General features: G+C 40.2%; 1 pseudogene; it reads right to left on the bottom strand.

Annotated features, from left to right (window-relative positions):
- Nucleotides 1-9,752: 9,752 nt before the first annotated feature.
- On the bottom strand, nt 9,753-11,646 carry LOC137760757 (large ribosomal subunit protein eL21-like; annotated as a pseudogene).
- Nucleotides 11,647-13,316: the final 1,670 nt, after the last annotated feature.

Raw genomic sequence — 13,316 nt, forward strand, 5'->3', positions numbered from 1 at the left:
GAGAGAGTTCAAGTTGAGTTTGGCAATATCTAGAGTCCCATTGAAATCACCAGTAAAATTATTAAATCTTCTAGTTCTGTTTTCAGCTGCTCAGTAGAGCTTACTGCATGTATCTTCTAAGAATTTTATCTGTTTTGCGTTTTAGAAATGTCAGTTGCTGTAGTCCCGAACTCTTTATTTGCACTATGGGCCTACGGACTATCAGTTCCCTTTGGGTGGACTGTTGTTGGACTCATGAATGAAAATTCTCTTAAACCACATCACTATTGAATAAAAATATTGAAATTATATCTGTGAGAAACATTTAAAGAGAAGAATATATTAGTTTTTTAATTGGTATTTTAATTTTTATATATTCAAAAAAGAACAGAAGTGATTGAATGTTGTTGATTACACCACTGTGTGTTTAGAAAAGTAAGGAGCATTAAGTTTCATGTCAGTGACAGCACTTAGAGGTGCTGTTATGTTGGATAAACCATATGTCCTGGAATTATTTTAGTAGGTTTCAGTAATGTTAACTGTATTTTCCTGCTTGTTCAGATTATTTCCGGTGAAGCTTTGTCAAAAGTTCCTTTTAAATGCAGATCAATAAATTCCAAAAACCTACTACTTTTTGAATTCTTGAATGTAAAAATCCTTAAAATGAAGGCTGTCTCTTTAAAAGAAAAAAAAAAAGAAAATAGAAAACATTAAATATCTAATAAATATTGGTTAAATACAGCCATTTTGAGATAGCAGTCATCAAAATATATATTTTAGCAACATCATATGACAAAATGTCTGTGATACATTAAATGGGAAATTATAACATAGTAAATGCAACATGCCACCAATTTTATGACGATGTATATTGTACACCTACACCCCCACCACCACCACACACACACAAGAGTTTAGGCATCAACAGAACTGTTAATGAATTTAAAAGTGGTTGTCTCATGGTAGTGGAATAATAGGTGACTTTTTTCCTTCTGATACTTTTTGTATTTTCCAAATTTCTCCAATATACATGTAATGCTTTTTAGACAGAAAAAAAAGTTTGAACTGAAAAAGAAAGAGGAGGTAACTGGAAGGAACAGCAAGGTCAAAGGAAGTGTGGGGATAAGAGAAGGCGTGTGGGGCGGAAGGACTGAGGGTGCGGAGGGGAATGATCGATGCCCTGTGCTCCCCAGAGGAGGAGGGAGAGAAAGAGACCAAGGGCCCAGAGACAGGCACTGACTACTGCAGAGAAGAGAGGTGAGGGTGAGGGGACAGATAAGAAAGGTTAGAAGGTGCCTGAGGTCATTTTGAGTGACCTAGATCTTCTCCACCGAGTGAGTGGCTGGACGGGTGACGGGCAGGGGAGAGAAGTAGGTGGAATGTGGGGAGTCTTCCAGACATGGCTCAGCGGTTGGCCAAGAATCCCTCAAACCCTCAAGAAAGTAAGTAGACCCAGTTATGCAAATTTATGACCTCCTCCAGAAAGGTCACCTCCCCAAGGGAGTACCCTTGGTCTTAGAATCTTATCCACTTATTGGTTAGCCCAGGGAGCTCATTAATCAGCATTCTTAATTGGACAAAGTGAGAGTGAGAGTGTCATCTCTCATTAAGCTCGGCCTTCCACCGAGGCATCCCAAAGAGGGGCTCCGTCCGATCTGTCTAGGGCAGCACAGAGCCAGTGACTGCTTCCCATGCCAGAAGTTCACAGAGTCAGAACAAAAACATGGCCTTGCCCCCAGATTGCAGCGACTACCGCTTTCCAGCACCACCCTGCGTGGCCAGGCAGTTGTTCTCCAGGAGAAGCAAATTCACAGCAGTAAGACCTCGAAGTAGCTTAGCAGCTAGACCAGGCCCTCCCTCTTGGCCCCCTCATTTCCTAATTGTCACAGTTGGCATGAGGATTATTTAGTGAATACTTTGGGGTTGTGGGAATATCCTTTCATTTATTCATTTACTCAAATATTATTACTCAGTACCTAGCATTTTGGACATTCAGTGGTCAGTAAGATGGGAAGTCCCACTTAAGGTTTCCAGCATGGAAATGATTTCTCCCTTCCAGTTCTATCACTTCTTCTTTCTCCCATACCATAGCTCCAGAGCTGCCTCTTCCAGTGCAAACCAATGAGGATTCATTCCTCTCCAGTGCCTGGGTCAGTAAGTTGTGTTGAATGCTATTTACCCTTATGCAAAAATAAATGAAGTGGTCATTTCTTCTGTACAGCAAAGTGACTCAGTTATGCACACACAGGGAACTATATTCAAATATCCGGTGACAAACCATATATATATATATATATATATATATATATATATACAAAGAATATATTCATATGCTTTTCCATCATGGTTTGTCACCGGATATTGAATATAGTTCCCTGTGCTATACAATAGGACCTTGCTGTTTATCCATCCTATATATAATAGCTTGCCTCTGCTAATCCCAGACTCCCAATCCTTCCCTCCCCCACACCTCTCCCCCTTGGCAACCACAAGTCTATTCTCTATATCTGTGAGTCTGTTTTTGTTTCATAGGTATGTTGATTTGTGTCCTATTTTATTTTATTTTCAAAGAATTTTTATTTTGTTTTTAGATTTTTTGATGTGGACCATTCTTTTTAAGTCTTTATTGAACTTATTGCAATATTGCTTCTGTTTTATGTTTTGGTTTTTTGTTCCCGAGGCATGTGGGATCTTAGCTCCCCGAAGAGGGATTGAACCCGCACCCCCTGCATTGGAAGGCAAAATCTTAACCCCTGGACCACTAGGGAAGTCCCTGTGTCCTATTTTAGATTCCACATACTTCAGTAAAATTTAAAAAGAAATAAAAAATAAAAAAAAAATAAAGTGTGCTGTAAAACTGAAAAAAAAAAAAAAGTAGATTTCATGAGAGCTTTGCAAGGCAATTTTGGAATGAGACCCAGCGAGCCCACCACAACTCTGGTATATAGCACCTTCCATCTGGAGTGTATGCCACCCTAGGCTATATATCCCTAGCAGGGAGCCTGGGATGTTTCCATTCATGTTGGCTGAATGAATAAATGATTCAATAAATATATGCTTATGTGGACCCGGCACACATGACCTTGCATTTCGTTTATTTTTCTATGTCTCCTCAACTAAATTGGAGGTTTCTTTAGGTCTGGGAACCTGGCTTGTTTCACCTTTGTAACCTGGTCTCTGCCTTCCCAGTGGATATTTGTTAATAATCATGACAGTCCCTCTGGAGTTGAGGGACTCATCTTTTTCGTGGGGTGTAGGCACCAGCTCCATTTTCCAAGGCAGCCTCTCTTCTCTCCCCTCTTGTCCCTCACACCCCTGCAGGCAACCTCAGATGTTACCCCTACAAGCTTGGGCTCACGGGAGTGTCCTCCTCCAGGGCCATCTGTGTCTGGGATACATGTAATGAGCCTCTCTAACCACTAGAGGGTTGGTTTAACTTGAAACACAGGTATGGCTAATGGGTAGGATGGTCTTTAATTTATGGAACAAACCAGGATACTTTGGAGCTGGTATAATTATACCAGGACAGTAGATGTAAATAAGGGTTGTCCCAGGCAAACTGGGACATACGGTTACCTTACTAATGAGTCCAAGGGCCTGGAAGAAAGAAAATGACTGTTTTGAGGAAGGTGGAAACCTTGTAAGTCTGTGACTAGGGCAGCTCATTTGCCCGGGAGTAACCCCTGGGGGTCTTCCAAGTAGCTTACAATTGCCTGAGGGCCTGAAATCAGAGGGAGGATGTTGTCTGTAAATACTGAAAGTGTGGAATAGTTTTTCTCAGAGGAATTTCACAGCTCTTTGTGTTTACAGTCTCATCTTTCCCTGCTTTGTCCCTGGCAGGGAAGCAGGAGTATTGCACGTAGGGCGTTTATAAGGTTTCATACTGTGCAGACATAAACCCTGGAGCGTTTCTGGGGGACAGTACATGCCAACAAATGTGTCCTAGTCTCCAGACAATGGCTTGGAAGTAGTCTACGTAAACATACCTGCCCCTCCTGGGCAAGGATAGGGTGTACCCCGAGGCTGGGCCGCTGGGCCTGGGTTAGGAGCTCTGCCTGTTATGTTCTCTCACTGCAGCAACCAGCTCCACACAGGTGTGAGTTCCAGGCTCCCCACTGCACCCAATCGACTGACCCATCTTGGCAATTGTTTGAAGAACTGCAATGAACGTGGGATTACAGTTATCTCTTTTCGATAGTGATTTCATTTCATTTGGATATATTCCTAGAAGTGGGATTGCTGGATCAAATGGTACTTTTTTTGTAATTTTTTGAGGAACCTCCATACTGTTTTCCATAACAGCTGCACCAATTCACATGCCCACCAACAACATACAAAAGTTCCAATTCTCTACTTCTTTGCTAACATCTGATAATTTTTTTTTTTTTTTATAATACACATCCTAACAGGTGTGAGGTGATGTCTCACTGGGGTTTTGATTCGTGTTTCCGTGATGATTAGTGATGTTGAGCACTTCTTCATATGTCTGTTGGTCATTTGTATCTCTTCTTTGGAGTAATATCTATCCAAGTCCTTTGCTCATTTTAAAACCAGGTTATTTGTCCTTTATTTTTTTTCTTTTTGCAATTGAGTTGTAGTAGTTCTTGTGTGTTTTGGATATAAGATTTTTTTCAGATATAAGGATTGCAATTCCCTCCCATTCTGTATGTTGCCTTTTCATTCTGTTGATTGTTGAAGAGACTATTCTTCCCCATGGTGTCATCTTAGAACCTCGGCGATTATCATTTGGCCATGTATGTGTCAGTTTATTTGGGAGCTCTTTATTCTGGTCCATAGGTCTATCTGCCTATTTCTATGCCAGTACCATACTGTTTTGATTGCTGTGACTTTGTAATGTTTTGATGTCAGGAAGTGTGAAACCTCCATCTTTGTTCTTTGTTGTCCAGATTGTTTCGGCTCTTTGGGGTCTTTTGTGGGTCCCTATGTATTTTAAGAATGTCTTTCCATTTCTATTAAAATGACATTGGAATTCTGATAGATGTTGCAAATGAATCTGTGCATCACTTTGGGTAGTATGGAAATGTCAACAATATTGTCTTCCAGTGTATGAACATGTAATGTCATTCCAATTAATGTGTTGCCTTTAATTCTTTGAGCAATCTTTTGTAGTTTTCAGTGTACAAGTCATTTACCTCCTCAGGGCCTTTTGCCCCTGCCATCCCTGGATCTTCCAGAGTCAGAGGTGAGAAGGATGGGCTCATGAGGAGAGAGAAATTTACCTCCCTCCCCTTTGTACCTGCTCTCTGAATATGTCTAGCAGAGGTACACTGGGCCATGCTCTTCACCTCTGCTTACAAGTGGGCCCCCTGCTGGGAATTCCTCTAAGACTTAGGTGTTGACATTACTGTTTGAGTGTCCCCAAGGCCTCACATAATGCCTGGCACATCTGCATGAGCACAGGAAATACCTACAAATGAATGAACAGATCAGGCCAGCAAACGACTCTGCAGCAAGGAACAGCCAGGGGAGAGGCAGTAACATCTTCCTTCTCTTTGGATCTCTAGAGGTGCACTGTACAGTGTGGCAGCCACTAGCCAGATGTGCCTGTTTATAATTAATTTAATTCAATCTATAATTAACTCAATCTATTATGATAAAATAAAGCATCCAAATTGCTCAGTCCCACTAGCCACATTTCAAATTTGTCGATACAGTTGGAATTTCAGGTTTGTAAACTTAGAGGTGAGAGCTATAACAGGCCCATAGAAGTGAGAAGTTGAAAGGTGATTCCTTCAGGATCTTTCTCTCATTTGAAGGTTTGAAACTGTGATCAATGTCTTGTTAAAGGGCTCTGACTCCACAGAGCACAGGGAAGGTCTGAGAACTTGCAGGAAAAATCAGGATGATGCTGTGTGACCTACCACAACCTCTTAACCCTCTGCCTTTTCTTGCCCCTTCCCCCTTCCCTCTCTCCACTAGTAGCCACTAAATTGTTTGTTCTCAATACCTGTGAATCTTTTTTGTTATATTCATTCATTTGTTTTATTTTTTAGATTCCACATATAAGCGATAACATAGTGTCTTTCTCTGTCTGACTTATTTCACTAAGCACAATACCCTCCAGATCCATCCAAGTTGTTGCAAATGGCAAAATTTCATTCTTTTTTATGGCTGAGTAGTATTCCATTGCATGTATATACCACATCTTCTTTACCCATTCATCTGTTGACGAATACTTAGGTGGCTTCCATATCTTGACTATTGTGAAAAATGCTGCTATGAACGTTGGGGTGCATGTATCTTTTCAAATTAGTGTTTTCATTTTCTATGGATATATTCCCAGGAGTGGAATTGCTGGATCACATGATAGTTTTATTTTTAGGTTTTTTAAGGAAACTCCATACTGTTTCCACAGTGGCTATACCAATTTACATTCCCACCAGCAGCGTACAAGGGTTCCTTTTTCTCCACATCCTTGCTGACATTTGTTATTTGTGGTCTTTTTGATGATAGACATTCTGACAGCTGTGAGGTGATATCTCATTGTGGTTTTGATTTGCACTTCCCTGATGATTAGCAATGTTGAACATTTTTCATGTGCCTGATGGCCATCTGTATGTCTTCTTTGGAAAAATGTCTATTCAGGTCTCCTGCCCATTTTTCAATCTTCTATGAGCTGTTCATATGTTTTTGGATATTAACCTCTTATCAGTCATATCATTTGCAAATATTTTAATCCCTTTCAGTAGGCTTTTTGTTTTGCTGATTGTTTCCTTTGCCATGCAAAACTTTTAAGTTTAATTAGGTCTTATATTTGTTTATTTTTGTTTTTGCTTCTTTTGCCTTATGAGACATATTCAAAAATGTATGCTATGATTTATGTCAAAGAGTGTTCTGCCTATATTTTCTTCTAGGAGTTTTATGGTTTCTGGTCTTACATTTAGATCTTTAATTAGTTTTGAGTTTATTTTTGTGTATGGTGTTAGGGAGTGTTCTAATTTCATTCTCTTACATGTGGCTGTCCAGTTTTCCCAGCACCACTTACTGAGGAGACTGTCTTTTCTCCATTGCCTATTCTTGTCTCCTCTGTCGTAGATTAATTGACTGTAAGTGCAAGAGTTTATTTCTGGGCTCTATTCTGTTCCAGGATATATGCGTCAATCCTTAGAATCTACTTACATGATGAAAAAACAAAAACATAAACATATAATACTTTCTAAAGCAATTTGAGGGTTTTAAAAATTAAATTTAAAATTATACTTAGTAACTAATATTACTCTCCTATTTCTGCACCAACAATACACTTAAGACATTCAGTTGTAACTCTGCCTGCTTATCTGTATTTCTTCCTAGACTGTAAGATATGGGAGGAGAGGGATAATGTTTGTTAGTTTGCTGTAACATTCCCAAGGTTAATAAGTATTTTTCACATTGTATCATTTAGAAAATATCTATAAAGATCTGAATCAATATACAACAATCTTTATTATATTTTCCATGTCACTTTACATCAGAACCCTGAGGCGGACAACTGTGAGTCTACGTTGAGATCTCTTCTTTACCTTTTCTTTTTATTTCAATGAAATTATTTCCTGCCCTTCTGTGCAATCCCTATAACCACACATTACAGGGGCTGCAAGTTATTCTCCCTTAACTCCATAAATATTCAGGGAAGTCTCAGTAATCAGTGAGGATTTCCAGTCATTTTATAACATGTTTCCTAAGAGCAAATTTCTGATTATTTAGGTCACAACTAAAAAACCCAGAAAGGAATCTAGAGACTTTCACTCATCCAAAAATTCTAATGGTTTTGTAAGTATCAACACTCTATGTTAGTTTTTTTTTTTGCTTGAAGTACTTAAAGAAGTTTTTGGCTTCTTTACAAGACTTGAATAAAATAGAATAGAGAACCAAAAGTGTTTCCAAGAACTTGACCATCAAAAATGGCAGCTGGGAATTGTTTTATCTCTGCAGGTTGTTTTGGAAGGTCCTAAGTGGAAAATATATACTGGCTTTCCTTTTCTTTTTTTTTTTTAATTTATTTAATTTATTTATTTTTGGCTGCATTGGGTCTCCGTTGCTGTGCGCAGCCTTTCTCTAGCTGCAGTGAGCAGGGGCTACTCTTCGTTGCGGTGCGCGGGCTTCTCATTGCGGTGGCTTCTCTTGTTGCGGAGCACGGGCTCTAGGCGCACGGGCTTCAGTAGTTGTGGCTCGCAGGCTCTAGAGCACAGGCTCAGGAGTTGTGGCACACGGGCCTAGTTGCTCCGCGGCATGTGGGATCTTCCCGGACCAGGGCTCGAACCCGTGTCCCCTGCATTGACAGGCAGATTCCCAACCACTGCGCCACCAGGGAAGATACTGGCTTTCCATAGTATGAAATTGCAAATAACTCGTTAAATTATCATGTATGTATGCCTGAATAATGTGCCCTTTGAAAGCAAGTCTTAGTCAGGGAGATGAACTGGCTGTTACAAAAGAAACAGTATGAAGGATTAGTCACTACAAGACTTGATGGTGGACTGGTTGATTTTGTCAATATGCAATAGCCTGTGAGTGGGACATTACTAGTTTGGGACTTTAAATTTTCGGCCCAAGCGTGATTAAAAAAGGCTCTTATGCGTTTTTCAGATCACTCTTAAGTGTTTTTTAATTTTTTTTTATAGTAGCAGAACATAGCTGTCTCTAAAAACCAGACCCATCTAATACTTTTGGTTCCAGAATTAAGAGGTGAGTGAATTAAGAGCATAGCTAAGTCTTACATGAAATTTAGGGCATTAATTAGGAAAAAGTATCACCGCTCAGTCTCAGCTGAATATATATGGAAGCATTTAGATTGATCTGAGCATTGAGACTGCATACTGGATAGTTTGGGTTTCATGGCTCTGAAACCAGCAGGCAATGGTGTGGGTTATTACCCTGGTTGGAGTGATTGATCCTGCTACATAATGGTTATAAAGGGATGTGTATCTGGAATCGAGAAGACTTCCAAGGGATACTTCCTCGTACTTCCTTGTCGAATTAGTGAAGACCCCTGAATCTCATGTAGTTGGAGCTACCAAGAAATTTCCACCAAGTAAGTAATCATAAATAACTAAAATGATCTGAGGGCAAGAAAGAGATGGACTAGGCAGTGGAAAAATGAAATTAAAAGCACCAACATCTCAAGACTAGTTTTAGACATTTAGAAATAGGCACACTCTTCCCTTTCATTTTAAGTGGCATATATGAGCCACTACTTCCTTTCTTCCTAAATATTACATGTAAGATGTGTTGGTGCCCTTTTACCTTATAATTTTATCTCTGATTATCGTAGAACAGTATCTTTTCATTAGAAAAAAAAAAAAAAAAACAAACAACATAGCCATCACCCAGAGATGGCTACAGTGATGGATTCAACTGTGGATCTCTACCTTGAAAAGAGAGTTTCAGGACATCTTCATGTAAATGAGGAATGGGTTGTGTTATTATAGATCAACGCATGCTCTTGTTGATTTTGCCATTGTTCAAAAGTCAAAATATAAGTCATTGGGTTGAACTGTGGGAAAGAATGGAATTTTGGCAATGACATCAATTCCAAAATCCTTCTGTGCTCACCCTTCTGGTGGAAGGACTGTAAGCCTGGGAATTACATACCTCAATTCCCTTGCCTCCAGATTTCTGGATGGGACCTTAAGTTCTACCAATGAGATAAACTTCCATGACGTTCAGAAGGTAGAAAGGATGTGGATGTCCTATTAATCTTCCTGTACCAGTGGTGAGCAGAAGTGTGTGTTTTTGTTTGTTTGTTTTACAGTCCAGGTCTTTTATTTTCTTTACACCAGCCATGCCATGAATTCACAGGGAATGGATTCCAACAGCTCAGGCTCCTTTCTATTGGTTCTCACGAAGTGTGCCTTTCTGGGTGGAGCAGGCCGGTGCTTCAGTTGAACCCAAAAATCTTTCTCTTTTGCTTCCTTCTTTTTCTGGTCACTTTCTTTCACATGTTTCAGGAAGGTATCTCAGCTCTCAGGGTGCTTAATATGCTTTATCACACATTAATTCTCTTGGCAAGAATCTTGCCCTTAACTTGTTTGTTTACAACAATGGCAACAGCATTCCAGGTAACATCGTAGACTCTTCCAGATTTGCCATGGTGACATTTGTGGGGCATTGCTTTTTGAACAGTGCCTATTCCCTTGATGTCTACAATATCGCCTTTCTTGTAGATTTGCAAGTATGTGGCCAAAGGAACAAATCCATGTTTTCTAAGGCCTAGAGAACATATAACAGGTGCCTCTCCTCTTTCCCTTTGTTTTGGTCGTTCTGGTGAATTACTGGAAGATGGCAGTTCCCACCAAAAGACCAGAAGTGTATGCTTTTCTAAAAGGGAGGTTTTGGGGGGTTTTTCCCCAGCGACTTCAGGTCATTTTTCATGCACTTGCCCTGACTCTGCAAGCCAGGAGTAGTAATGGTGACAGTGTCTTGACGAAGCAGGGAGACGAGAAGCAGCATCTTACCGATTCTCTGGCTAAAAACTCATGAGTAAAACTGAAACTTACAAATTCTCCCTTTGGCTTTTATTTCTTTAGTACCTAAACGATTTTATAAATGTCTGATTCCCTGTATTTGATACCTGTTGCTGAAAAACTGTTAATATGTCTTTTTTCTACAGTAAATACTGATTGATTCAGGTAGCCAATCTACCAGTAACTCAGCCAGTGTCTCCTTCACTACAGATTGATACAGTTTTGAAATTTGGAATATTGGATGGTATTTCTAAAATCTATACCACTTTCATGAATATATTACTGAATTACATAGGAAAATACAGCATATCTCTATCTGAATATTTAATGCTACCAATTATTTTTGTTCCATGGGAAAAAATTTAGTTTCTAGAAAATATACATTAACATAATCTTTAAAATATCAAATGAGGATTTATTCTAGCATACAATCTTTCTGTGAGCATTGATCTCAATGGAACAGTCAGCTTTGCATCTGCCAAGTTAAGTTTTTTAATTGGCCAATTCCTGATTAATTTGCATCAGACAAACAAAATAAATAGGAAGTTTCATTAGACATAGCAATATAAAATGAATAATCAAATAAAACAATTGAATTAAAAATTAAAATAAAATAGGTTTACAGGTAGGTAAGTAAATGCATAGCTACATGGATATATAGATCTTTGTATAGATTTATATACTAAATACCTTCTGAACACCTCCACGTGGCTCTCTGAGAAACTTCTCAAACTTAACATGCCTAAAACTGAACTTCTGACCTCTTTCTCTCACTTCAACCTAAAATCAGCTATGACTTTCCCCATACCTATCTTTTTAGTTGCTCAGGACAAAAAACTTGGTTTCGTCCTGAGGTAGGAGATAGATGGGTCCCTGGGTTGAACAGCTGGAGTCTGTCAAGTGGAGTGAATTGGAGCTTTGTTTGCCCTGACACAAAGGAGCTTTGTCCTTTTCAAGGACAAAGTTAGTGGCAGAAGCTGAGCTTTGCTGGAGTAAAGAGATAAGATGACCACATCTATCACTCCTGAGGTCAAGGAGACATCCCTCAGTGCACATGCACAGAAAGACTCCTCAGTGGTCAAAAAGGGAGAGGGCGTTACCCCATAGTAGGTGCTATCAATCTCCCATAGGCCCTTGAGCTGGAATCCATCTTGGGTAAAAGATGTGCACACGTGTCGGGCAGGGCACTGGGACAGGTCATATGTGGGAAAAGAAGCGAGGTAATTGGCCAGAGGAGAACAAAGACTGGGAAGAACCCCCCTATATAAGTGATTTAAATCACCTCTCTGGCACTCTCCTCATTAGGTAGGATGCCCGTACTCTTCTCTGGGTGTGTATTTCTGCTTTGCTTCTGCTCTAAATTAACTGCATCTTTGTTCTATTTGCATGCACTGTGCTTCCAATAAACTCTGTGCCTGCTATACAGTGTTTCTTTGTGGAATTCTTTCTTCAAAGAGGACAAGGACCAAGGTCCTCGCCCCTGCCAACATCAATCCTTGATGATTTATTCAAATACACACCTCAATCCTCCAATAAATCCTCTCAGCTACCATCATCGATTGCCTGGAATATGCAATAACTTCCTTATAGATTTCACCTGATTTTGTCCTTGTCCTTATAAATCTGCCCTTTAAAAATTCCACCCAGGGTGATCTGGTTAAATAGAATCAAATTATGTCAGCTCCCTGCTCAAAAGGTCAACTTCCCCCTGACTCACAGCAAATGCAATAGCTGGTAATATAGCTTTATGGGGAATCTAACACCTATGCCTCCCTAACAATATCTTCCCAGTAGCCTCTGCGTATTGGGACTCCTTCAGACTGTCCTATTGTTTCTCAAACACTAGAGCATTTGCACTGGCTGCTTCCTCTGTTTAGACACTTTTCCCTGAACTATTTGTATGGTTAGTAACCTCATCTACTTTACATCTATGTTTTTTTTTTTTTGTCTGAGTTGGGTCTTCGTTGCTGCGCTCAGGCTTTCTCTAGTTGTGGCGAGTGGGGGCTACTCTTTGTTGCGGTGCACGGGCTTCTCATTGTGGTGGCTTCTCTTGTTGTGTTGCACGGGCTCTAGGCATGCGGGCTTCAGTAGTTGTGGCACGCAGGCTCAGTAGTTGTGGCTCGTGGGCTCAGTAGTTTTGGCTTGTGGGCTCTAGAGCGCAGGCTCAGTAGTTGTGGTGCACGGGCTTAGTTGCTCCATGGCATGTGGAATCTTCCCGGACCAGGGCTCGAACCAGTGTCCCCTGCATTGGCAGGTGGATTCTTAAGCACTGCGCCACCAGGAAAGCCCTACATCTATTTTTAATGTGATGTTTTTACTGATTCAACCCAGACTTTACTTTTTAATGTCTCAATTTTCTAGTAATAATGAATTCAATTTCCCGATTTATTCTTCACTATCACACTTATTCCTCACTAAAGTAGTTTGCTTTATTTACTTATTAGCCATCTGCTTCCTCTCCACTCCCATTAGAACTTAAATACCGGGCTTCCCTGGTGGCGCAGTAGTTGAGAATCTGCCTGCCAATGCAGGGGACATGGGTTCGAGCCCTGGTCTGGGAAGATCCCACATGCCACGGAGCAACTAGGCCCGTGAGCCACAACTACTGAGCCTGCACGTCTGGAGCCTGTGCCCCGCAACAAGAGAGGCCACGACAGTGAAAGGCCCGTGCGCTGCGATGAAGAGTGGCCCCCGCTTGCCACAACTAGAGAAAGCCCTTGCACAGAAACGAAGACTCAACACAGCCATAAATAAATAAATTAATTAATTAATTAAAAAACAAAAAATTGACCATACAGAATTGAAATTAATTGCAAAATGTTTAAAAAAAAAAGAATGTAAATACCAGGAAGACAGGAATTCCTGTTTATT

Source organism: Eschrichtius robustus, chromosome 3 (assembly GCF_028021215.1).
Source record: "Eschrichtius robustus isolate mEscRob2 chromosome 3, mEscRob2.pri, whole genome shotgun sequence".
NCBI lineage: Eukaryota > Metazoa > Chordata > Mammalia > Artiodactyla > Eschrichtiidae > Eschrichtius > Eschrichtius robustus.